This window comes from Equus caballus, chromosome 20 (assembly GCF_041296265.1).
Source record: "Equus caballus isolate H_3958 breed thoroughbred chromosome 20, TB-T2T, whole genome shotgun sequence".
NCBI classification, from domain to species: Eukaryota; Metazoa; Chordata; class Mammalia; order Perissodactyla; family Equidae; genus Equus; species Equus caballus.
Window position 1 is genome coordinate 57,699,766 of NC_091703.1, and position 26,062 is coordinate 57,725,827.

The window sequence follows — 26,062 nt, forward strand, 5'->3', positions numbered from 1 at the left end:
GATGAATAGTTAGACAAATTGTAACGTATAACTATAGTTCATAAAATGAACTACCATTCATCATTAAAAGGAAGAAATTATTAATGTACAAAACAACATCAATGAATCTCAAAAGCTTTATGCTGAATGAAATAAGTCTGGCACAAAAGAGTGGGTACTGTATAATTTCGTTGATATGAAGTTCCAGAATAGGCAAATCTAGTCTAAGAGAAAAAAGTCAGAACAATGGTTGCCTCTGGGAGCATGCATTGACACGGAAAAGGCACGAGAGAATGTTCTTGGGTGAGGGACATATTCTATATGTTTGTATGCGTACGCGTTACACAGCTATATGCATTTGTCAAAACTCGTTGAATTATACACTTAATATCTGTATATTTCACTGTGTGTAGATTATACTTTAATAAAAAATTAGAAAAATAATGTTGTGCTTCTTTTCTGGGACACCACGTTGGTAATAGGAATTATACCTTAATTAATAATCCTTTGGGACTACTTCTAATAAGGATGATGGCTTACGCACTGACATTTGGATATCCTTTATGGAAACTGACCAAAATAGCCAATGGAATATAAAATTGAGGAACAACTGGAGAAGTAAATAGTCTCCAAAGGTGGCCCCCAAATAATTCTGCCCCTCCCTGTACATGCATGCAGCTCCTTCTGTTAGAAAGGAGATGTTATGTCTCCTTCTCTTGAATCTGATCTGGGGCTGTAACTGCTTTGTCCAGTTGAATGCAGAGAAGTAATGATCCAGGACCTCTTAGCCCAGGCATTAATAAGCCTTCTGCTTCCTCCCTCTGAAACCCGGGAGCCACACCATGAGGAAACTTAAGCAGTCAAGTGGAAAGGCCCATGTAGTAAAGAATAAAGGCTTCCAACAAACAGGTCCCACTGAGCTCCCATGTGACAGCACCAACCTGGAGCCACCTTGGAAATGGATCCCCAAGCCTCAGTCAAACCAAACTCACTAGTGCCCCATGGAACAGAGGGGAGCTGCCCCATTGAGCTCTGCCCAAATTGCAAAATCACAAGCAAGTAAATGATTATTGTTTGAAGTTGCTAAATTTGGGGGTTGTGTTTTACATAGCAATTGATAAAACAACGTGCGTTAGTACTGGGATATGAAGAAAAATTCCATCCGCATGCCACAAATTTCAAGGAATCTCTCTCAGTTAGCATATATGGAACCACATCAAAGGAAAACATGTAGGGCTTGCTCATAATTCCGTTCCGGAGGAAGGAGTCCTGGGCTTTGAGATAAGTAGAGGAAATTCTGGTGAAATGCTTCATACAATCCCTTTAGGACTTCGTTTGGGATTGCATAAACATTAGAGATTTATTTGGGGGAAAATGTCATCTTTGTCATATTGAATCTTCCTATTAAGGAACATCATAGTATCGCTTTATTTACTCAAGTCTGTGTGTATGTGTGTGTGTGTGTTTGTCAGTAAACTTTTTGAAATTTGTTAACTTTTCTGTTGTTCATCCTAACAGAGTATCTATATTGATCCAGTATTGGGATTTGAAATGAGCTGTGTTGGAGATTATCTGGGTCCTTGGGCAAATCTTTTGGTCCCTTGGAAGAAAGGGTAAATGCCCTTATTTTCTGTGGTGATTTTGTAGGATTTAGCGTATAAATAGCCTATCTGAGGTGGGGAGGAAGCATCTCAGAGAATTCCACTCATGTGCCAGTTGGTTGCTTCTCAAGTTCTGCTCCTTGGCGCTGTCCCTGCCGTACCTTCCCACACTCACCCTGCGACAGGCATCAGTGCTCTCTTTAGAGGTCCACAGCATCCATCCTCTTCCTGCTCCGCTTCACAAGGGTGGGCTTGATGAGCGCTGTGCTGGTGGGGCCTCCTGCTGACAGCCCCGCAGCTCTGCCACTTCCACCCACAGCGTGGGGATCTGGGTTCTGTGATGGACAGCGTTTACTTATTTCCCAAGCATATTTTTCCTCTTTCATTTATTGAATTGCAGGCTGCTCAGTTTTTCCCCAGTCTAGTCCTGTTTGCACTTTGTCTTGTAGAAATTTCTCTGGTCTATACCTTCTCTTTTTCCATCCCCGAAACAAAATTGTTCCTATTTTTATATTACACTGGTTATTTCAATGGCTTTTGAAAGGATGAAAATCATCCTGAAATGCAAAGTTTCGGAATTATGTTTCTTAAGCAGATATCTGATTTTAAACAGATCTTAATGGCGCTCCGTAAAAATCCAAATATCTCAGCTTAGCATTCAGAGCTCCCCAAAGTTTCACTCCAGCTCACCTCTTCACTCTGTGCTTTCATTTGTCTGATATTTTGACCATTACATTTTTAGAACATACCGACAGTTTGCCATCGTGGGCCTTTTAAATTGATTTCCTGACCTGAAAAGTCCATTCATTTATCGTATAGTTATTGAGTGCCTTCCATATACCACACGTTGTAAATAGTAGAATTTTTTTTTAAACCAATCATGATTAAAACCTTGGAGGAAAACATTTTCTTTGATCAAAATTATATTTTATTTGTCTAGATGTTTAAAAATATCAAATTTTGAACAGTGACAAAGTAACAGGCAAAGCCTGTCTATTGACACACGAGCTGAGTTAGTGCCGCTGGTTCATATGTAAGGAAGTGAGCTAGACCGTTATCCTGAACCAGATCGTAACGCACTGGGAGGTGGAGGCATACCAGTGTCAGCTAACAGGAGTTAAGAGTCAGGGCAATAACACTGAAAGAGTCTGTAGGTTTGGAATGAAGAATAAGTCCATAAATACTAACTGGAAACAGACAGAATATCAAGAGATATGGTGGATTCTGTCTTTGATCAATTATAGGTGCTATGTGCTATAGACTGAATGTTTGTGTCCCCGCCTAAATTCATATATTACAATCCTCACCTCCAATGTGATGGTATTAGGAAGTGGGGCCTTTGGGAGGTGATTTGGTCATGAGAACAGTCTCCTCATACATGAGATTAGTGGCCTTCTAAAAGAGACCCCAGAGAGCTCACTTGCTCTTTCTGCCATGTGAGGACACTGCAAGAGGATGACTGCCTGTGAACCAGGAAGAAGGCTCTCGCCAGACACCAGATCTGCCGGTGTCATGATCTTGGACTTTCCAGGCTCCAGAACTGTGAGAAATAATTTTTGTTGTTTAAACCATTCTATAGTGTTTTGTTATGGCAGCTGGAACGGACTATGATAGAAAATTGGTACCGAGAAGTGGGGTGCTGCTGTAACAAATACCTAAGAATGTGGAAGTACCTTTGGAACTGGGTGATGGGTAGAGGCTGGAAGAATTGTGAAGTGCACGTTACAAAAGTCTATATTGCCGTGAGTAGACTGTTTAGGGTGATTCTGGTGGGAGCTCAGAGAGAAAAGAGGAGAGCTGTAGAGAAAGCCTCCATTTTCTTGGAGAATATCTAAGCTGTCACGAACAGAATGTTGGTAGAATTATGGACAGTAAAGGCCATTCTGGTGTGGTCTCAGACAGACATGAGGAATATGGTTTTGGAAACTGGAGGAAAGGCAATATTTGTTATGAAGCGGCAAGAATTTGGCTGAATTGTGTTCGTGTTCTACTGTTTTGTTCTAACTTCCACATTCCCAACTTGTCCCCTTGCCTCTAGCTTCCACCTTTCATCCATCCTACACATTGCTGCCAGAATGATCTCCCTAAATAAAATTGGAAGACCTTCTGCTTAACAGCCTTGAATAACTCTTCATTGCCCTGTTGTTGTCAACTCTTTAGAATGACATTGCCCTTGTCTTGCTCTGTAGTGTTCTCTCTCTCCATGTCCCTCAATGTGTTCCCTGTTATCCTGTTTACTGAATAAGTTGTAGTTCCCAGAATGTATCATGTGATTTAATGTCTCCGTGACTTTGATCATGCTGTTTCCTCTCCTAAAATTCTCTTCCTCTCCTTTCTTGCCTTACTAACTCTTTTACGTTCTTTAAGAATTCATTGAAATGCCACCAACCTCAGGAAGTCCTCCCTTATCTTGTCAGGCTAAATTAAATGTTTTCATTTCATTCTATTTCTTCGAGAATTCTCTTCTAGTGCCATGGTTACATTTATATCATATTACTTCTTAATCAGCTATGTAAATTTTGGTTTGCTTCAGAGCACCTGCAGTGTAGCAGGCACCATGCTAAATCTAAGTGGCAAATGGTGATCAATAAAGACACAGTTCTTGCCTTTATGGAGCTCAGAGACTAAAGAGAAGACAGGCTTTAAGAAAGTAATTGTACGTGCTCCAAAAGAGAAGTATAAACTCTCTGGTAAGTATAACAGGAAGACTCCGCTGATCAGGGATGTTTAGGTTGAGACATTTGTGTCCACTCCATTAGACCCTGAGCAGCTTGGGATCAGGGAGGAAACTATGTTGGTCCTCGTGGGCACTTGATAGGGGTTTGTGAATGCATACATGTGTTTCATGATGGAAAGCTCTTTATTTCATGAGACGGCAGCAATTTTTAGACTGTCGCAATATTTTTTCTTTTAGTAAGCTAAAAAATCTCTCTCTAAAATTCCTACTCATTGTTCCTAGATATGGTTGCTGGAGGAGCTCAGGATAAGTTTACTCTTGCTTCCATATAGTAGCTCTTCAAATATTTTAAGATAGGCCATTTGGCCCTTCGTATATCCTGTTTGGGGCAGGAGTGGGGTGGGGTGGTTAAATATTCCCATTCCTTTAAAGTAAGAAAAAAATATTTGTACTTACTTTGTGACAACCTGTTAAAGACAGTGGATTAAACACAAGCATTCACTTTTGCTACCTTTCCAAATTCCACTAAAATGACTTTAAAGGATTTTTAAAAGGCATAAATAAATGTCTCATATCCAAAGAGAAAGAGGAAGCTGGAAGATTTTGGAAGCTGGAGAGTAGAAGGATGAGTGATGAGTCCTCACTTGTCATAATCATATTATATCCAAGAAAGCAGGACCGTAAACAGGCAGGGGAGGAATACCAGAAGAGAGCTACCTTGCATCACAGACCTCCCTCACAGAGGCTCAGAAATTGGCAGTACCAAGTCTATTAAGCATACCTTTTTATTCTGATGTTTTGACATCTGGGGCCTTAACGATGGTGGGGAGACTGCATTTCCCAGAGCTAGCCAATTCCTAGAGATAATAAAGACCCTCCTTCAGTGTGCCTTTCACAATGTACAAAACAACCACTTGAACCCACACCACCCCCACCTCTTCTATGAGGCTCTTACATTCTGGTCCCAAATTCCACTGCCCTAATCATCCCAGGGTCAGGTACCAGGCACCTGGGGACAGCCCCTATGCCGCACAGCCTGCTGAAATTATTCAAACTAGCCAACCCTGAGCCTGCTCACCCTGCCTCCCGTTCCTCCCATGAATACCACAATAAAGGCTGTCGCCCTCATGTACCCCTCACTCTCTCTGCCTTCTGACCAACCTAGTGCTGCCCCATGGCTCTGTGTGGTGTGGCATGCCTCCTCCTCTTGGGAACTGCGAACAACAAACTATCTTTTCAACGGCAGTCATCTCCTGATCTGTTGGCTTCACCGTACAGGAATAATAATAAAATCTAAATTTGAAAACACCAGGAACCTCTGCAAAAGAAGAGTAAAAGCGGAAGTAAAAGAGGAAGGTTGGAAGTTTGTCTAAGAAGCAGGTAGAGACTCCAAATGCCCATTGCTATCTCCCCTACCTTCCCCCAGCCCCCTGGCACCTACCACCGTGCATAGCTGCTCATCTGCCCTTGTCCCACTACAGCAGAAACTTTCTTTACTGTCTGAATAAAAGTGAACCAGGGGGAGTACCAGGCCCAGCTGAGAGCGAGAAGCTCACCTTGAAAACAAGAGCAGCAAGTGCAAGTCTGCATATTGAAGGGAGATCCTCAAGCTCCAAGGTCAGGAGCAAGCAGGCTTAGAGCCTCCAGGTAGAATACTGGACACATCTTCTCTGGAAATCTAAGAAGCCCAAAAGAAAAGGCCTTAGAGATACTGATAATTGGACCCTCTCCTAAAACCCCCTCAGCCGGATTACTCCATAGTGAAGCTCATCGGTTGACAAGTCCTGCCCATGCACGCAGAGCCTGAAGTCAGGTTTGAAGCCTCACTGTTAAATATGAGTGCATAGTCAAGGATTCCCATACATTTGAGCAAAGCTTCCAACCTCAAAGACAGAGACGAAATCCAGGTGTCAGCTAGAGTTTGGAGAAAATAGAAACTAAGAGGGAGAAGAAAAAGTTAAAGAAAAACAAACCCAAACTCATTAAAATCTACGGAGAGATAAGAAAAAAAACCACATCCATAAAACAAGAATAGATGAGTGAAAAAAGGAATATTATGAGAACAAAAAAGAAATCTTGGAAACTTGAAATATGATAGTAGAAAATAAAAATCTCAATAGAAGGATTGAAAGATAAAGTTAAGGAAATCTTCCAGAAAGTAGAATAAAGTGGAAAGACATGTAAAATGGGAGAGAACAGATAAGAAAATCAGGATCAATCCAGGTTCAATCCAACATCCATAAAAGAAGAGTTCCAGAAAGACTAGAGAAAGAGATGAGAGGTGAAGAAATCACCAAAGAAATAGCTCAAGAAAAATTTCCAGAATGGAAGGACCTGACATTACCGATTGAAAGGGCCCACCGTGTTCCCAGCAGGATTGATGAGAAAAAGACCTGAATCAAAGTCCATCATCGTGAAATTTCAGAGCACTTGGGACAATGAGGTCTTAAAGGCTTTCAGAAAGACAAATGTCACATACAAAGGATCAGGGATGAGAATGGCCTCAAGCTTCCCCAGCAGTAACACACGAAGCCAGACGACTATGGAGCAGGACCTTCAACCTTCTAGAGGTGAATGATTTCTGACTCAGAATTCTTTACCTAGCCAAAGTATCTAATTACATTAAATAGAATCAAAACATTTTTAGACATGCAAGATCTCAAAAAATTATCTTCTATACACACTTTCTCAGGAAGCTACTGGAAAAGATATTTTATTAAACAAAGAAATAGAAATACACGGGATTCAGGAAGTGGGGGATCCAGCATAGGTGAGCAGTAAAGGAGAATCCGAGGCCAGCAGCTATGTAGATTCAAGAGAGCAGCAAGTCCTGATTGGTAGAAGAGGAAGAGGCTCCAGAATGGCTGTCTCCATGGACATACGACTGATGGAATACATGCCATGTTTGAATAACATGGTTTTGTTTTGTCTTTATGCTTTTTTGGGTGAGGAAGATTGGCTCTGAGCTAACATCTGTTGCCAATCTTCCTTTTTGTTTTTTGTTTTTTTCTCCCCAAAGCTCCACTACATAGTTGTATATCCTAGTTGTAGGTCACTCTGTCTCTTCTATGTGGGATGCCTCCCCAGCACGGCCAGATGAGTGGTGTGTAAGCCTGCGCCCAGGATCCAAACAGGCAAACTCCAGGCTCCCAAAGCAGAGTATGTGAACTTAACCACTCGGTCACTGGGCTGGCCCCTTGAATAACATGTTGAGAGAAGATTTACATTTCCAGAAGAGACTTTAGGGTAAATTAATATGATGCATAAAAAAGCAAACAAATAACAAAATAAATACCGGGGAAACAAAAAGTTGTGCAAGAAAGGAAATACAAGTGTACTATGTTACATGGCTCAGCAAGGAAAAAGATTTCATGGTCATAACAATGTAAATACTGACTATTGATCTAATCAAAAGATGAGACAATAATGTGTTATGAGGAAGGAGGAGATATATGTGTGCATGTGTGTGTGGGCAGTTAGTGTGCGAGAGAACCATAGCCTCACCTTCCATAATAGGAAGTTGATAGATTCGTAAAACTGAAAAATTTTAAAATAGCAGTATTAACAAGCATATAAATATGGCTATAAATACTAAGAAAAACAGGGAAAGGATTGAAAATTTGTCCTTTGGAAACAAGAATCAGCAGGGAAGCACATAAAGCTATTAGATTGCTGTTTTCCATAATAAACTTTGTGGTACTCTTTAGTTTTTTAAACTATGAATATGTAAACACGATAAAGATAAAATTACATTAAAATTCCTTTGTAAACTGTAAAGAGACAGATAAAGACTATCAATATTATTAATAGCATTAACAGTAGACTGTTTCTTCAGTTGGTCTGGTACCATGTTTATGCTAATTAAAGGCGATCGTACACAGTTGTGTTTACAACACTGCTTGGCACTTAGTGATGCTTCATAAATAAGGATTTCTTTATTCTAGTAGGGACCTCGAAAAGAAAGTGCCTAAAAACTTCCCGCATGTCAAAATGTATTAAAAACCTCTAATAAAGCATTAAAAATTTTCTGCTAATAAAATATAATACTGTGTTGTGTTAACAAATAGAAACAAGTGAGATGTCTTGATTCTTTTGGTCTACCAACAAATATTTCTTAAGGGAATTTTTATATTATAAATTTGGTTATTTTTAAGAGCAATAATTTAATACTGAAAAAAAATTGTCATTCTGTAGCTACAACATGGAAATCAAATAACTTACAATTGACTCAATTTGTTTCATGTTTTCCAAAACCAAGATGATGGTTACCAAATCAAACGAAAAAACATGCGAGTTAATCATAGCGTAAGCTTTTTTCCTAATATGGTATAAACAATTTTAAAGTTCTTACTGTATGACGTCTTGGGGTGTGTATTTTCTTAACTCTCAGAGGAAGATTAGTAACATATCATGTGCCTTTTTTTTTTTTTTTTTTACCAAGTTGCGACCCAGATTTTATTTAGAGCCCCGACAAGCCCAGGCTCCTTACATTATAATTAAGCGATGATGTAATCTGATCTGGATTTGTATCTGAAGTAATCACAGGCGATCTTACAGTGTTGTTTTCCTTGAGTTTTGTGTTTTAGGAATGAATTTTCATTGAAAAGAAGAACTTTCTAGAAATTCTGTTTTACCTGTCTTTTGTGAATTTCATAGATATTCTCAAACAGTATGGTATTATTTGTTCTCAAACCCATGTTCCTCAACTTGCTGCCAACTATCAATACCATCTACCAAGGCAAGCCACCAATAAAACATGAGAGGTTCTGAAAGTTCCTAGTGTTCAGTTGCTCTCATCCTCAATCTTCAACTCAACACTTTACATTTTCACACTTTTGAGTGTCAGTATTACGTACCCTGTTAAAATGCAAATGGCGATGGTCATTTACTACCTGATATTTTCCCTGAAATAAGTGACTGGGGTCAGGAAAAGGAAGCGTTGGTGAGAGATGAGAAGGATGAGGAGTGTGTGTGTGGAAGTGACGGTGGGTGGCTATGGAGAGTCTGAGGACAGAAGGGGATGCTGTGTACACATGGAGAGGGGGCAAGAAGGATGTGGAAAGGAATGGTGCTGGTTCCCTAAGACAAAGATTAAGAGGGTAAGTTAATAGGAAGATTAGCACAGATGAAGAGGTTAAATTCTGTTTTAAAACCGAGGGTGCAGAATGAGGCTGTGACTCAGTGTTCAGGCTTACAATCTATCCTTTTCTCTATCACTTGAATCTAGCTAATATCATGAGGAAACAGATACCACAATTGCCTAAGAAGGCCTTTCCTGACCTACCTGATCCTCCCAATTTTTTTCCCAAGTGTTTATTGAGATGGAATTTTACTCATGTTTGGGTGATTCTTTTATTGTTCTCACCCACGGAACTGAAGTTCCCGAAGGAGAAGCACCTTGTCTGTTTGGGCTTACAGTTCTATCCCAGTGTGGCAGTGTGCCTAGCACACAGTAGATTCCCCATGAATAGTTGTTGAATGAATCCACAAAAAGACATTTTAATTGGAAAAGTCATCTTACCCCAACAGAAGTCACTGTCATTGAAAAATTAAAAAAACAAAAAAGTAGATTCTACCACTAAAAGTCCACCATGATGACTTTGGACTCTTTGCCAAAAAGAATGTTTGCCACAGAGCAGAGTGGGCTCAGCTTGTGGCTGGTGCACTTCTATGAAATAACTGTGTACAGGCTGACGAGTGGGATTCCTTGTTGCTCTAGAAACGGCACTAGGCCCGCTGCCAAAGACAAAGGTGCTAAGTGCCTGGCATCCTGAAGAGAGTCTGCACAACTAGAGTGTGATGTAGGCATCCCCAAGGCATGCTAGGCTTGGGCACAAAGACATCCAAGTCCCCCACTTCCCTCCAGCCCATATGAGCAGGAGGCTGGGGAGGAGGAGGCGGGGCTTGGGTCCGGGTGGCAGCTTGGTGAGAGTGCGGTTCACAGGGAGAGGGCACCCCTTCTACGGTAAGGGAGGTGCTTTTACCCACTCTCCAAACCAGGAGTTGGGAGCACTAACAAAATGATTCAGAAAGATTGACAGCGCCTGCAAGGAGTAGAGGGTATTGCTGATCTGCCTTGTGCCTACTTGAATGAGGAAAGGGAAATGAAGATGAGTTTGGGAGAGGAGAGAGGGAATGGCAGAGGTGCAGCCTGCACGCCTATCATTTGGTGCTACAAGGATTCGTGGGTTGCAACAGGTGAAGTGGACACGTTAAGATGGCTGAGCTGGAACCACCTTGCTGGTACCCTTCCCCCTGCACCACCCCCACCCCACCACTAGAGGGCAGCTTGTTGGTAAGGGGACTGAGCAGCCAGAGGCTGGAGGGACTGTATAGTTAAAGGCAGGAGATGGGAATGGGGGTGGGGGAATGATAAACTAGAGCGGGACCTCACACCTCACATCTCCTGGGAATCCTGCAGCTGAAGACCCCCTGGAACCCGGCAAAGAACTCACCAGAGTGCCCTGCCGCATGGAGGACATAGACACTGAGTCAGTGTTAGTCTGAGAAACAAGTTATTAAAAATCCAGGCTCTCAATACCATATTCAGTTCAGGTCTCATATATCCTGAGAGGTAAGGTGCAAACACATGTACAATTGTGGAATAAGCTTTTTGCAAATGTGACCTGCCCTAGACCACTCTGACCTACTCCTCAGCATCTTTGCTGTAGAATTTGCTACAAGGCAAACTGAATTCACCACCAGGACCAGCCAAGATTCTGTGCTCACATATTCCACTGTGGCACCTGTACAGGGGTGCCTCGCTCTTGGCCACAGGAGGACTCATGGATAACTGCTTGTAAATGTTATTAAATCATATAATGTCAGTATAACATAGGAGTTTTTTATTTAATAAAAACCTATAATGAATTCATTGTTTAAACTTTATCATAATCAGGCTAATTTATTACCAAGGCTTAGAATTTCCTGTATTTTAGGATTAGTATGATAATCAGCACTAAGAGAGCGCTGCATTACTTTACAGCTAGTCACTCAACTGGTTTCTTGCAACTGTTTTACATTTCTCACCCATATTAGTGGAAAAGAAGTTGTGACTTGGGGATAAATTGCCCCGAGTCCTGTTTCAGATATTTTGCAAGTCAGGGTCCTTAGCTACAAGCAACAGAGACTTCCTCTGACTCATTTAAGAAAAATAATTTATTAAACGAATATTCCGTTGCTCTTAGAACATCTGGGAGGGTGAGGAAGCAAGGTTTGGAGGCTACAAAGGGAGAAACAAACCCTAAACCATGTTAAGAAATTGGTTGAATGAAGATACGACTCCCGGCTCCTGGGCAGACGGTGCAGCTTCCACTGCTGATCTCGTCAGGACCCAGAACTGGATGCTGCTTCTCTCTCCTGACTGACTGTGGCCCCCGCCGCTGCTGTTTTCACTATCAGAGGGCAGGATGCTGCTTTGTGCAACATGTCCCCCTTTATCTTGCAACACAAAGTCAGATGCTATTTGCCCAATGACGCAAAGCATTCAATTAGCAGTGTGCTTTTCTAGCCAGGAGGGTAGAACTGAGGAGTGGTCTTTGCACAGCATGGCAGGAGTCTGAGGAAGAACAACACACTATTTAAGTGTATTTTTTTTCTTTCTTTAACTGGAAAAGGTAATGAAGCTTTTTGTCTTGTTTTATTTTATAGACAACCACCACTGATACATTTGTCAAAGGGGCCACATTTAAAATCATACGAGAATGAGGGAAAAGGGAAAGAATTCATCCAATTAATATTAATAATTAAAAATTAATATGAATAATAAACCATCAAAATCTATTTTTTAGCTTTTCATCACTATGGATGGCCCACCCAGTGAGTAAACATTTAGCTGATAAGGATGGTTTCTTAAAGTTTTGGTGTTGGTTGATGCTTTAAAAATTATATATCTCCTTTCATAAGATATAGGCATTTTCACTGAGGTTATTTGAAATAACAATCACAATTGAAATAACATCCTCCAGAGGCTGGAAGTAGTACAGACATGCTGAGGATCAAAAAAGAGTGGAAAATTAATGTGCGGCACGTAATTCGAAAAGTAAATTTACATAGAGACTCTTTTTAAAGTTTCGTGATTTAAAGAATTTATTCTTTCATTTAGTTAGTCATTTCCTGCCATGTCTCACAAAGAATTACAGGTAGTTCTGAAATAAATGAAGATTAAAAACAAATAATTTGAAAATCTGGATTAGCTAAAATGTAGATAAAAGGAGTAGGCCAAGACCTAGAAAAAAATGTACAGAATGCAGAAATGAAGGCAAAAAGGCCAAACGGAATTGCGTTAGCTGAGCTTCATCAGCGTTCGGAAGTTGAATTCATGTTGGCGGCTATTCCATTTTCTCTAAGCTGCGGGAGAGCGGCCAGAAAGATTGCAGAGGGCCAGGCGAGCCCTCATCAGACCTCCCTCACTGCTTTGCCCGGTGTAGACATTTAATCAATTCCTGCTGAATTGAGGAAAATTTTCAAGCTTTGTACCTGATGCTTCTTAAAAGTTAGAACACAAGACCTGGCAATTATCAAGTCTTTACTTTATATAATAAACAGATTTTTCGGTTTAAAAATTTTTTTTTTCCAATTTTAAATGTAGTATGTGTTCCTTATATATAATTATATACTTAGATATTAAAATTTTAAATCTCACATACCATCGGCTCAAAAGGGGAATAACAGTTAAAGTCTATTTTTCGTGGTTAGCTTTCTCTGGTCCACCACCTGCCCTTCTCTGTGAGGGAGGGGGAAGAAGATGGTGATGTCCCATAAAGGGCACTGAAGGAGGGTCAGAAAGCCTGTGTCCAGTCTGGATGCTGCTACCAGCTGGGCTCATCCACCATGTAAATAGGCTTCATCTTTAAGCCGGATCTTTCTGACTGGTGGATGCTGCCTACAGTGCTCTGGTTAGAGGGTCCTGGGGTGACGCCTGCATTCAGCAGGAAAGCATGCCAGGACCCATGGGCAGAATTTGCCAGGAGCCGCCCTGGAGCGTATTATTAAACTTATTGATGGTGTCGTTTACCTCAGTGCATAATGAATGGGTTGCACTAGATTATTTATATAGTGTCTTTCAACTCCAATATTTTATTAGGTAAAGAAAAATCATAGTGGACATTTTCAGGAATGTTTTAAAATACAAGTTTTTTATTATTTAGGCAGAGCAAGGCCGGTAGATCAGGAGATGACTGCCATGGAAAAGAGAGTTTGTTGTACCCACAGATCCCAGGAGGAGAGGGCACGCCCCGCCATGGGGGCCCCACGGGGAAGCATCGGGTGGTCAGGAGGCAGAGGGAGTAGAGGAAAATGTGGGCAAGAGCCTTTACTGTGGTTTCCACAGGAAAGAACAAGCAAGACAGGGTGAACAGGCTTAGAGGTGGCTCATGGAATGCTTTCTGTGGGCTCTGGGAGTCTGGGGCCCAGGGCAGTCTCTAGCTGTCTGGTAGCTGGCCCTGGCCTGATGAGGGCAGGGGAATAGTGGCCTTGAGTGGGGCAGCCATCGAGGAGGTGCTTGGGGCTGTGGGCTCTGGATTGGTTGGTGATTGACAGGCATGCTGGAGGGTAACTGGAGTACAGTCTCTAGGAAGTAGACAGTCCTGGGAGGGGCAGTCCCTCCAGGGTCAGCAAGTCCTCAGATTTCAAAGCGTTAAAATACAGAAAATAAAGACATGGTTAATACAAGAAATTTTTCAGGAAATTAATTCTCTTTCGCGTTTCATTTGGGTAAACGCAGTGTCTCTCACTTCTATGAATCTCCTTTTGATTTAGGGGAGAAAATGTGAGCAACAAGTAGTATGCTTCTCTTCCAAATGGGAGGTGCTCAGGCATCTAAAAGAGATATCCTCCCAAAACTCCCATATTGTTTTGGTTGTAATAACAGCATTTTTGGGCTAGTTGTCTACTGGTAACCACAAGTTATTGATTCTGTCATTGAATATTTTCAGAATATTACAGTTTATTGCTGAGACTGCCTAGTCTAACCAATCGGTTTAAGGCTGCCCATCTGGTGACTAGACATCACAATGATCTTCCCTAGAGGGAAAGACAGACAACATCAAGGTTATTGTGTCTTACTGCTAGCTCTGTTATGACTCTTTTTAAAAAACAAATTCTTTGCCAAGAAAATCCATCCTTGTTTAACACCGTGTTTCCTTCCTTGTTTTTGTGAACAATTGCATGGAACAATGTTCTGCTCTTAGATTCTTTAACACCTCTCAGGATCATATTCATGGTAGAGAGCATTTGATTGGCTAGTTTGGCTCAGCTTGTCCAGCCCCTGTGATCAGCAGGTGATGAAGAAATTGCTTTCCTGATATATGTCAAAGCTTCATGTCACACATAGATTAATGTTATTAAAACAGAAATATTAAAAGCAGAAAGAGATCAGAAAATGTATCAAGCTAACATGGTTACTGTGATGGAACTAAATTAAGTACTGAGATTTCTAGGATCCAACATAAGTAAGGAAAAAGAACAATTATTTACTCTTTTTTGATGTTATGATAGATAATTAGTGTCAAATTTGTAGTAGCAAGGAAAAAACTGACACTGAATAATTGTCCCCCAGGATGTCCTATTACCTAGTTTATTTACTGGACCTTGAAAGTTAGGAAAGCTTAAGTAGAAGCTGTGTGGTTCCGCATATCCACATCAGCCCATATGACATGCTAAATCCTGACCTGTACACCTGTTTAAGTATTTTTTAGGTTTACCTTATAGTTCACACATCTTTGACATGGTGACACTGACTAAATACTTTGTTGAATTAAATAATTAAATGTGATAATATCTGTGGAAACCAAAGCACAATTGTCTTGATTAATTATACTTCCATATTTGGGATCTTAGTTTGTGTTCTTTTCTAACCACAGATGTGAAGAAGGTCACCAGGAATGGAATTTTGAATAAACAGAGTGGGTGTTTAGTCATTTATGATGTAACTTTAGAGCCTCTGGGAAGGTTTTTCCGTTCCATCCCTTTTCAAAAGAAAAAAAAATACTCCCACAGTTCTGGGATGATGTGAAAACCTAAATTGTGAGAGGTTCAAATCTTTGGTTTAATCCTTCCAGGTTGGCTACATAATTGGCCCCTGCAATTATGTTGGCTCAGTGTGAAATAAAACTGCAGAGCCCCTTGTTTGAAAAGGGGAACTAAAACACAAAGCTTCTTCCTTTAAAAATGCTTTTATTATTTATTAAAGGTAATTGGGATAATAGTCATACCTAAGTAAAGACATAACTTACAAATTGAAAAATAATATTTTTGATGTCATAATTTTATTAATACAATAAATAATATCTTGATTGATCATAACACTTTTTTAGCTCAGATTTCTGTCTGCAAATTAATTTATTAGGTAATCAAAATTTACACTTTTAGCAACTTCATTTTCAATTGACATAATTGAAAGTAAGGTCAGTCACACTTGGCAAATGCAAGATCGCATATGATTTTTTATAATTTAAAATTTTGAGATCTGCCAATACAACTGTTACTGGAACTCTTAAGAGTATTCTATAGGCTGTGACAACATTGGGATAAATTTCTGATCAATTATTTTGAAATATAAATTTTAGTACATCTAGAATAATTCTCATGGAACGATTTTTCTAGAAAGATTTAACTCTTCATACAAATCCATTTAGTATAAGTCTGAGGGTGAATTTAATTTTCAATGAAATTTATACAATGGCATTTTAATGTTTCTTCTGAAATTTCTATTAACTTGCGGAGCTCGTCAAAGAACCTGCAAATGGCCTCATGATTTGTGTGTACATAAGTCAGTAGGCTCATTTATGCATTGTATGGCTGTATCTTCATTTACAAGGAAAAGCTAATTTTAAAGTTGTCTTCCTCATTTATAATTGGTTCATCCAAAGCTTCGTATGAAAATAGTGTTCTTGGCCATCGAATATAACAATCTTTTCACTTTAATTTCTATGTCTAAGCCTGAGGATATTTGCTCTGCAACATTGCAGCAGTTTTCAAAGACAGCGATTCTAAACTCCTTGAAGAATTCTAATAACTCCCTGAAAATGCTTTATTGCAAAGTCTGTGTATATGCTTTTATTCTGTAGTAATTGTGGACAGGGTTTACTAAATTTACCGCCTGACCACCAGCAGTTCCTGTGCCAACACTCAGGTGGGAGAGTTAGTCTTTGTGCAGATGGCCCAGGAAGCCTCTCCGGGGATGGACGGGTAGCTGTCCTCCCACTGCGGGGCCCAACACTGCCCCCAAATGGAGCCCTCTTCTCCCCTCTGCTGCTTTTGCCACTACTTTGCCATGGCCAATGCCCAATCTCCTTGGGGCCCTGCGGCACCCTGGATTGCCCCGAGCCGTGCAGGTGCAGCCAGGTCACCAGGATGCGAGGACCTGAGCCTGTAGGTGTATGCCGCCACCCAGCATCTCTCTAGTCATCTGCTGCGTGAGTGCTCCATGGTCCCATCATACCTCGTGTACAAAACACGAGTGCAAAGATAAAATTATTAATCAATTCAATACAGTGTAAGTCTTTCTTTGGAAAGCCGGGTCCAGCTCATACACCCATGAAGCCCAGCCTGCCTACCTCCTACGACACTTTATAGACATATTTTATCTGTCCTCTCTGGAGGTGGGCCAGTAGACTCATAGGGGACTTTGCCTTGGGCCTTGGAACCAAAGGACCATTAAGCTCAGGAAACCACAGCAAGGCTCCATTTTTCACGCTTTTAGGCCTTGCTCTCTTCTCACTCCCGTTTCAGTGTTGCAGGCTTTTAGCCTAGATTCTCCCTCTCGAGCTCTGTGAGACTGGCCCATCGAAGTTCCCCGATCAGCACAACTCTTGGGGTCTTAGAGCTCAGAAGCATCCAACCAGAGCTCAGTGAGAACATAATTATCAGGTCCTGCGGATGTCCAGGCGCTGGGTGCCAGAGAGCGGAGGCGGGAGTGAGCGTGCGCCTGGGGTACTTGACTGCAAATGGAGGCACATGAACCTTGCTGTTTTACACGACGCCGTGGAAAGAACGCGGATTTTTAACTCCATGATTATAATTTTCAAATTGTTGAAAAAGGCTAGATGATTATTTAGATTGTGACTTCAGTCACAGAAAACACATGAATCTAGTTCTGCTTTTGTGTCAAAGAATCCCATTATTTCAGTGGTTCCACTTATTGTATCATACCTATTTCTATCTACATATCATATATCTCGACCCTGTAAAAAATTTTAATTTCTTTATAAGTAAATTTTTATTTTCTCATTTTCTCTTATGCTAAGATTTCTTTCAGTAATTTATTTGTTAAATTGTCTTACAGAAATGTGGTATTTGTTCTCCAGGCCATTTATAGGTGAAAGGGATATCCAAGTTTTCCTGGTCTGTGTTTCAAAGGCATCAACTCTTTGTTCCTTGTAGAATTTCTTACACCTTCAAGTGAAAAACAAAAGGAAATCATTTGATTGCCCTTCTCCCAGAGGCCAATAGAAAATGGCTGCAAACTAGAGATAATGCTGCTCTACCTGTGCAAGTTTCTGGGTTCCCTAAGATGTTAATGAGGTGCAGCTGGAGCAATGCTTCCCCTGAGAAGAAAAAGGAATGGGTTCTGTCCTCTTCAGGGCCCCGCTCTTACCGACAACTTCCCCTCTCCAGTCTCTTTTTACCTCTCTAATGCTGAGGGCTGTGCAGGAGTAGAAGGTAGGATAGTGTTGCACCAGCTCAGAAACCGGGAGCACAAAGTTTCCCCTAATGCACTGGCACTACGATGTCCTCGGCCTGTTTTACAAATCCATACCTGTACCCAGGTGGATGGGGAATGGCGAGAGGCAGTCCCTGCCGAAACCATCTGGCTGGAACAGGGAGCCCAGCTCACCTTTGCAAGGAATGCTAGGCAGATGTATACTGGTAACCATTCCTGTTGATTCTCTCACTTGCTAGTTTCTGCATCTGCCCTTATAGTCTCATGTGCTCCCTTCCTGTCCAGTGGACATCGCTGGATGTGATTTATTGACTGCCTAGGCCTAGAGTATCCCTCTTCTCTCCCACTTCGCTGGTAAACTACCTTTAGCCATTTCAGGCCGGCCCTCCTCCATTGCCATCACATCCAGCGGTGACAGTAATTAAGTTGCATAAGGTTATTCATCGCTTCTCTGGCCTGCATAGAGTGTAATGGGTTTTAGGGCTTGTCAAATTTCAAGGCTGTGTTTCATTCCACACATATCGTTGAGAATTTGAAAAGTACTTAATAATTATCCATCAGTGAGTAAGCTTTGAAGGAAGATAAAAAGTATTAAGAAATAAATGATAGAGTTATAATTGAGGCTTATTCAGAGCAAAATTATTTTTGGTAAATTTTGAGTACCAGATAAATGTCAAAGAAACCATGAGAAATAGCAAAAACTGCTGAAATAGCGTAAATTCACGTTTATAGTTGCTGTCGACAAAATGGAAATGTTCTCTACATGGTTGGTCTGTATGAGAAAGTGTTTCACAGGACTATCAAAATTCTATCTTAGGATGTTGTTTTGGATACTAAAAATTTTCAAGGAGTGATTAAAGAATCTCAGGGTTTTCTTTTGCCTTGATCTGGAACCATTTGGCAACTAATTTGTGTATGACTCAAAGGATCCCCTCTAGCAGGGGAAGCCGACTATTTGAGCTTTTAAGAAATAAACTCTGCCACTCTGGATGCATTTTTAGCCCTGGCTAGTGAGTGAACATGAGATTTTTTTCTGAAATCCTTAAAGAATGATGAGATTAAAGAAAAATCAAGACGTTGGATGCAATAACACTAGTTAACATAGCATGTAATTCAATCTATGCTTGGGAATTTTGAATGTAACCAAAAAAGCATTGGATCCATTACAGGTGCCAATGGTCAGAATGAGACCAAGTGGGGAGTTAAGGAATGTACATACAATCTTGGATCATATAAATCATACATGTCATGTGGCATATCCAAATCATGTATCATATATTTCATGTGGCATAACCAAATGTATCCAAGTGTATTTTAGTTGTGGGTCCTTTTAGTTGTGGCATGTGGGATGCCACCTCAGCATGGCTTGATGAGCGGTGCCGTGTCCGCGTCCAGGATTCCAACCGGCAAAACCCTGGGCCACCGAAGCAGAGTGCGCAAACTTAACCACTTGGCCACAGGGCTGGCCCCTCAGTGAACATTTTGCAAGGAGTGAAATATTCTGGGAAAATCTAAACTAGCTTTTCTTTCCCTCCTGTGCTTCTGCGAAGAGCATATTTTCCCTCACATATTTGCTGAGCAATTTTTGTCTATTATGGAAAAAAGGTCAGCTCTGTAGGAAGGAAGTACTTTTCTAGTTGGATAACTTGTTTAAAAGTTAGGCCATCTTAGATGGAGAGTAAGAATAGCACATGTCTGCCCAGTCGGCGTAGGGTCCAGTTTGCCAAGAGGAGATATAGGTTATCTAATGAGAGGTCAGAAATACCCAGGTTAACGTGCTGGCCAAAGACTTGGAGACAAAATGTTGCACAGAGACTGGAGCTGGCACACTGAGTTTGAGAACCTACACCCTGAGGGAAGGCTTTGTGGACTGTTGGTTACTGCTGAGGTGGAATGTTGCTCTGTTATGAGCCTGATGCCCCTGAAGTTATTACATCCTTCCTGGACTGGTTGTTGGCCTTCCTGGTATTAGAAAGACCAGTGTCTAAAAGTCCATCTTTCTTGTTTCAACACAAGTTCCCCTGGGGCAGATGGTTCATCTAGTTGTTTGGGGCAAGAGTCCTGACTGAGAGATGAAGGCATGGAACTAATGTTTGTTTACTGACGTACTCAGGTGTGCTGGACACTGCACCAGACAGTTGATTTGTTTTTATTCCCTGACTAACTCTTTAATTATTTGATGCTACGGATATTGAGATTTCTTCAATACGTGAATAATGACTCAGAAAATGTGTATCATTTCCCCCGTGTTTCAGATTAGAAATCTGGGAATTCGTTTCTTCAATTGATTTATTCAGCAAATGTTTACTGAGTATTTACTAATGTCAGGTACTGTGCTGGGCATTGGTATAGAAGAGTGAAATCAAAGGGACATGGCCACTATCCTGTGAAACTTACCATCCAGGGGAACAGATTGACCTTAAATAAACACCTACAGATATATGTAACTATAAATAGTAATTTGTAGTAAAGACTGTGAAAGAAGAAAGTCAGGAGCGTATGAAAGACAAAGGCATGCTCACAAGCGTGTTATTACTGTCACTAGGAATTGGTTAGCCCCGGGAGAGGTGGTATCCCTGGGAGCAGTAAGACCCCAGATCTCAAAGCATCAGAAACACAGGATATAAGAAGGCATGATTAATACAATTAGCTACTTTTATTTCTCTCTTGTAATCTTCCTCTCAGCTATATCTCATTTTCTGTTTCTTCCCTATTCCCAAATTCAGGCCCCTATTATGTGGATTCTAGATTTCTGTGTTAGATTTATAAGTGATCTCTCTGCCTCCATTTTCTCTTTCCCTTTAATCCATCTTGCAGGTCCTCTATAGATTAGCTTTTTTAAGAAATCTCACTTTCATTAAGAAATCTAAGAGTTCAAAGGGATATTTAGGGGTGATATAGTCTAACTTACTGCATTAGTTAAGGTAGGTGAACCACTGTTACAAACAATCCCCAAATCTTGGTGGCCTAACACAATATAGTCATGTGCATCATAATGACGTTTCGGTTAACAACAGACCGCATATACGACAGTAGTCCCGTGAGATCAGTACCACATAGTCTAGGTGTGCAGTAGGTGTACAGCATCCAGGTTTTTGTAAGTACATGCTATGATGTTCGCACAAGGATGAAATTGCCTAATGATGCATTTCTCAGACCCTATCCCCATCAATAAGTGACACATGACTGTAAGGTTTTATTCCTTGCTGGGTCACAGTCCAATGCAGTTTGGCAGAGGAGTGAGAGCTCTGCTCTGTGAAGTTATTTAGTGGTTCAAGTCACTTCCATTTAGCAGGTCACTCATCCCCTAGGTTTTTGACTCCTCCGTTGGACCAAGCCCAATTTTCCAGCAGAGAGAATCTGAATGCCTCTCTTGGATTAGATGCTTTCTTTTGTCCAATCAACTGAAGCCATGGAAGGGGGCAGTTAAGTACTTCCAACATGGGTACAGTGCTCATTTTTGTGGATTGGGACCGTTTACACAGAAGGGGAAATGAGCTGAGCTGATACCATCAAACTCTATGTTATGCAGGCAGCCATTTTTACTTTATATGACAGATCTTCATATATTTGAAGAAAATCATCCAGTCCTCTTCTTCTCCACCAGTTTCATTCTTTTCTTATCAGAGTGGACAATTGCCTGCTTTCTAGAGCCTACACAGTTCAGGTTATTTACACTAGTTTATCAACTTCCTTCCTGAAATTTCAATTATGAACTTTCTTCAAACTTTAGGAAGATGGCCTTAATTAACTCCATTCCTTGCTATTATTCCCTAGTTCTCAATTCCCACATGGCTTGATCCACCCAATCAAGCAACCTTTAACCTTGCTTGTACGGTTGTGTAGCATTAATCTTTAGCTTTTAAAATTCCATGTCTTGGCTTACACCCTTCATAAAAAATAACTCAAAATGGATCATGGATCTAAATGTAAAATGCAAAACCATAAAACTCCTAGAAGATAACATAGGAGAAAACCTACATGACCTTTGGTATGATGATGCTTTTTTAGATACAATGACAAAGGCACAACCCATGAAAGAAATAATTGAGAGACTGGACTTCATTAAAATAAAAAATTTCTGCTCTGTGAAAGACAATAACAAGAGAATGAGACAACAAGCCACAGACTGGGAGAAAATATTTGCAAAAGACACATCTGATAAAAGACTGCTATCCAAAATATACAAAGAACTCAAAACTCAACAGTAAGAAAACAAACAACCCAATTAAAAACTGGGCCAAGGACCTTAACAGACACCTCACCAAAGAAGATATACAGATGGCAAATAAGCATTTGAAAAGATGCTCCACATCATATGTCATCAGGAAAATGCAAATTAAAATAACAATGAGATACCACAACACACTTATTAGAATGACCCGAATCAGGAACATTGACAACACCAAATGCTGGTGAGGATGCTGAGCAACAGGAACTCTCATTCATTGCTGGTGGGAATGCAAAATGGTACAGCCATTTTGGAAGGTAGTTTGGCAATATCTTACAAAACTAAACATACCCTTACCATATGACTCAGCAATCACACTCCTTGGTATTTACCCAAAACAGTTGAAAACTTTTGTCCACATAAAAGCCTGCACATGGATGTTTATAAAAGCTTTATGATAATTGCCAAACTTGAAAACAACCAAGATGTCCTTCAGTAGGTTAATGGGAAATAAACTGTGGTACTTCCAGACAATAGAATATTATTCAGCACTAAAAAGAAATGAGCTATCAAGCCATGAAAAGACATGGAGGAAACTGAAATACATATTACTAAATAAAAGAAGCCAATCTGAAAAGGCTACAGACCGTATGATTCCAAATATGGGGCATTCTGGAAAAGGCAAAGCTATGGAGACAATAAAAAGATCAATGGTTAGGGCTGGCCCCATGGTGTAGTAGTTAAGTTGGGCATGCTTTGCTTCAGCGGCCCAGGTTTGTGGGTTCAGATCCTGAGGTCAGACCTACACCGCTCATTAGCCATGCTGTGGCAGCAACTCACATATAAAGTGGAGGAAGATTGGCACAGATATTAGCTCAGGGCTAATCTTCCTCAGCAAAAAAAAAATATCAGTGGTTGCTAGGAGTGGGAGTGGGGAGAGATGAATAGGCAGAGCACAGAGAATTTTTGGGACAGAAAATATGATATTATAATGATGGATATATGTCGTTATACTTTTCTCCAAATCCATAGAATGTACAACACCAAGAAAGAACCATAAAGTAAACTATGGGCTTTGGGTGATGATGATGTGTCAGTGTAGGTTCATCCTTGGTAAAAGACATACCATTCTGGTGAGTGATGTTGATAACGGGGGAAGATATGCATGTGTTGGGGCAGGGAGTATATGGGAAATCTCTGTACCTATCTCTCAATTTTGTTATAAACCTAAAACTTCTCTAAAAAAATTCTATGTCTTGCCCCATTGAAGATAAAGGCCATGTCTTCTTCTCTCTTTGGATTTATCACAACATAGTGCTGACTATATTCCTTCCTGAATCCTATTCAGAGACTTAATAATATCTCCCTCCTCAGGAATATTTTTATGTTTATAGAAGGCAATAAATACTCAATTATCATTTGATTCTGTATTGTGCATTGTCTTTTAATTGGTCTAAGGAATGGTGTAGTTTATTCATAAGAAATGCAATTTTCGGGGCCGGCCCCGTGGCCGAGCTGTTAAGTTCACGCGCTCTGCTCCTGCGACTCAGGGTTTTGCCGGTTCGGGTCCTGGGCACAGACATGGCACTGCTTGTCAGGCCACGTTGAGGCAGCGTCCCTCATGCCACAACTAGAAGGATCTGCAACTAAGATATACAACTATATACCAGGGGGATTTGGGGAGATAAAGCAGGAAAAAAAAAAAAAAAGATTGGCAACAGTTGTTGGCTCAGGTGCCAATCTTTAAAAAAAAAGAAAGAAAGAAAGAAATGCAATTTCCAAGCTACCATTTATTCAGGTTCACCATGTGCTGAGAACACTGCTATGCTCTTCTATACGCGTTATCATTTAATCTTCACAACAAGCCTATGAACCTGCTATTATTATTTCCAAGATTGTACAGCTAATAATAGCTTATCTAATTCTGGAAACCAAGTCTGTGTAAGTTTCCAAGCTCTCGCCTTAACCACAATTCTATCCTGACACTCAGTAAATTGGCTAAGCTGGCATTCCCATTGTAGCTCTGTGCTTTTGCAATCCCCCCACTTCTCCTTGTGGGTGCCTCCTCCCACCTTCTTGCCTAGTCCACTGTGGGTTGTATTGATTAGAAAGGAGATCTATTGTATTGAGGGAAAGAAATGTATTTGGTTTAGTAGTTATTAGAAAGGGAATATGTTAGGTCAGTAAATTCGGAGAGACACTGAAAGTAACAGAAAGATAAAGAGGATGATGCTCCCCAGAATTCACATTCCTGTGACTCAAGAGTGCAGAGAGTTAAGAACAATGCTCAAGTTTAGCCAAGAGGAGGAGAGAGGCCAACTGTAACTGAACCATGCAAACGCCGTTCCTAGTTGTCTGGGTTTCAGGATCCCCTCCTCAATTTCCTAAGGAAAACAACGTGCAAATCGAGTAAATAGTAGTTAAGAGTGAAGTAACCTGTGTAATCAGATCTGAAGCAACCTGTGGTATAATTAGCTCCATTTGGAGAAAGATCCTGGTGGTGGTTTGGGAGGGGTTTGTATCACAGCAAAGGAGGAGACCATAAGTGCAAGGCTTGGTGTATAAATCAGAAACTTTACATGAACTCCACGAACTTAAGTGCTTCTTAGCTATTGTGGGTTTGTTAATAGGCTACTGGATTGATTTGGTTAGTTTGAGGATAAACTGAAAAATTGTCAGTCCGTGTGTCCGTGTCTGTTCCATCTGATACTGTGGCTGTGCAAACAGATGCTCCAACCTGTAGCACTGGGAGACCATGGAGCTTGTCCTCCTGCTGGTTTTTATGATCGAAACTGGATTAATAGGTACTAATTATATGGAGTTAGTAGTATTATAATTATGGTTATTATAAAATATTGATGTTATAGCTATTAATCCAGCTGGCTCCCTTATCTACTCCCATCCCTAATTTCTATCAAGGATGGCAGAGGCCACACAAGGGCTTAGGGTAGAAAGAAGAGAGTCAACATTCAGGGCTGCCTCTGGAACCCTTGTTCCATTGTAAATAAACTCTATCCTTCCAGCTTTTCTCCATAATGCTCCCTCCAGTTCTTGGCTTTAATTGAAATCTAAATCTCACAGGTGACCACAGAAATTGTTGTGATGGTAAGTGGCTTAGTGCTGACCTGTGTTTCAGCTTTCTCCATGGCAACTTCTAAACCAGTGGTTGTCAAACTTTAGCAAGTATCAGCATCATTTGGAGGCCTTGTCAAAACACAGATTTCTGAGCCCACTCTCAGTTTCTGCTTCAGTAGATCTGGAGTGGAGCCTGGAATTTGCATTTCTAAGTTCCTGGGTGAAGCTGATACTGCTGGCCTAGGAACCACACTTGGAGAACCACTGTCAGAAATCATTACTCCTTCACTCCTGTGAAAAGGTTCACCTTTCTTTGCTATGCTTGATATTACGTTTATGCCATGCACTCTTCAACTTGTACCTGTTGTCTACTGACATCCCAGTCACCACATACACTCATCTCAGAAGATCTTATGGCACCGTGAGATAATAGAAAATATATGTATTGGTCTCTGCCCCTGGTTCCTGACACAGAGCTCCTAAGACCCTTCTAATTTCCTAAGCGATATGATCACTAGGGCATCTCTTGTTCTAATATTTGTCTTTGACCCTGTCCCTAACACGGGGCCCCTAAAACCCTTGTAAATTCCTGAGCAGTAAGAGCACTAGGAACATCTTTTGTTCTATCGAGGAGACTCCAGGTGAGCTCTTGGACGACTCCTGGATGGGGCTGGTCACCAGAAAGACCAAGCCATGATTAGAAGCTTGGAATTTTCCGCCCTACCCCTCATTCTCCAGAGAGGGGAGAAGAGCTAGAAACAGAGTTAATAATTGATCATGCCTATGTGAGCAAGCCTCCATAAAATCTCAATAGTGTGGGATTAGGGAGCTTTTGGGTTGGAGAACACATCCACAACAGGAGGGTGATGTACCCCAACTCCACAGGGACAGAAGCT

At 40.9% G+C, this 26,062-nt stretch overlaps 1 protein-coding gene across 3 annotated transcripts in view; it reads left to right on the forward strand.

Annotated features, from left to right (window-relative positions):
* PRIM2 (DNA primase subunit 2) overlaps positions 1-26,062 on the forward strand; it is a 425,357-nt gene that overhangs the window by 11,465 nt on the left and 387,830 nt on the right. The gene's annotated exons all lie outside the window — the stretch shown is intronic.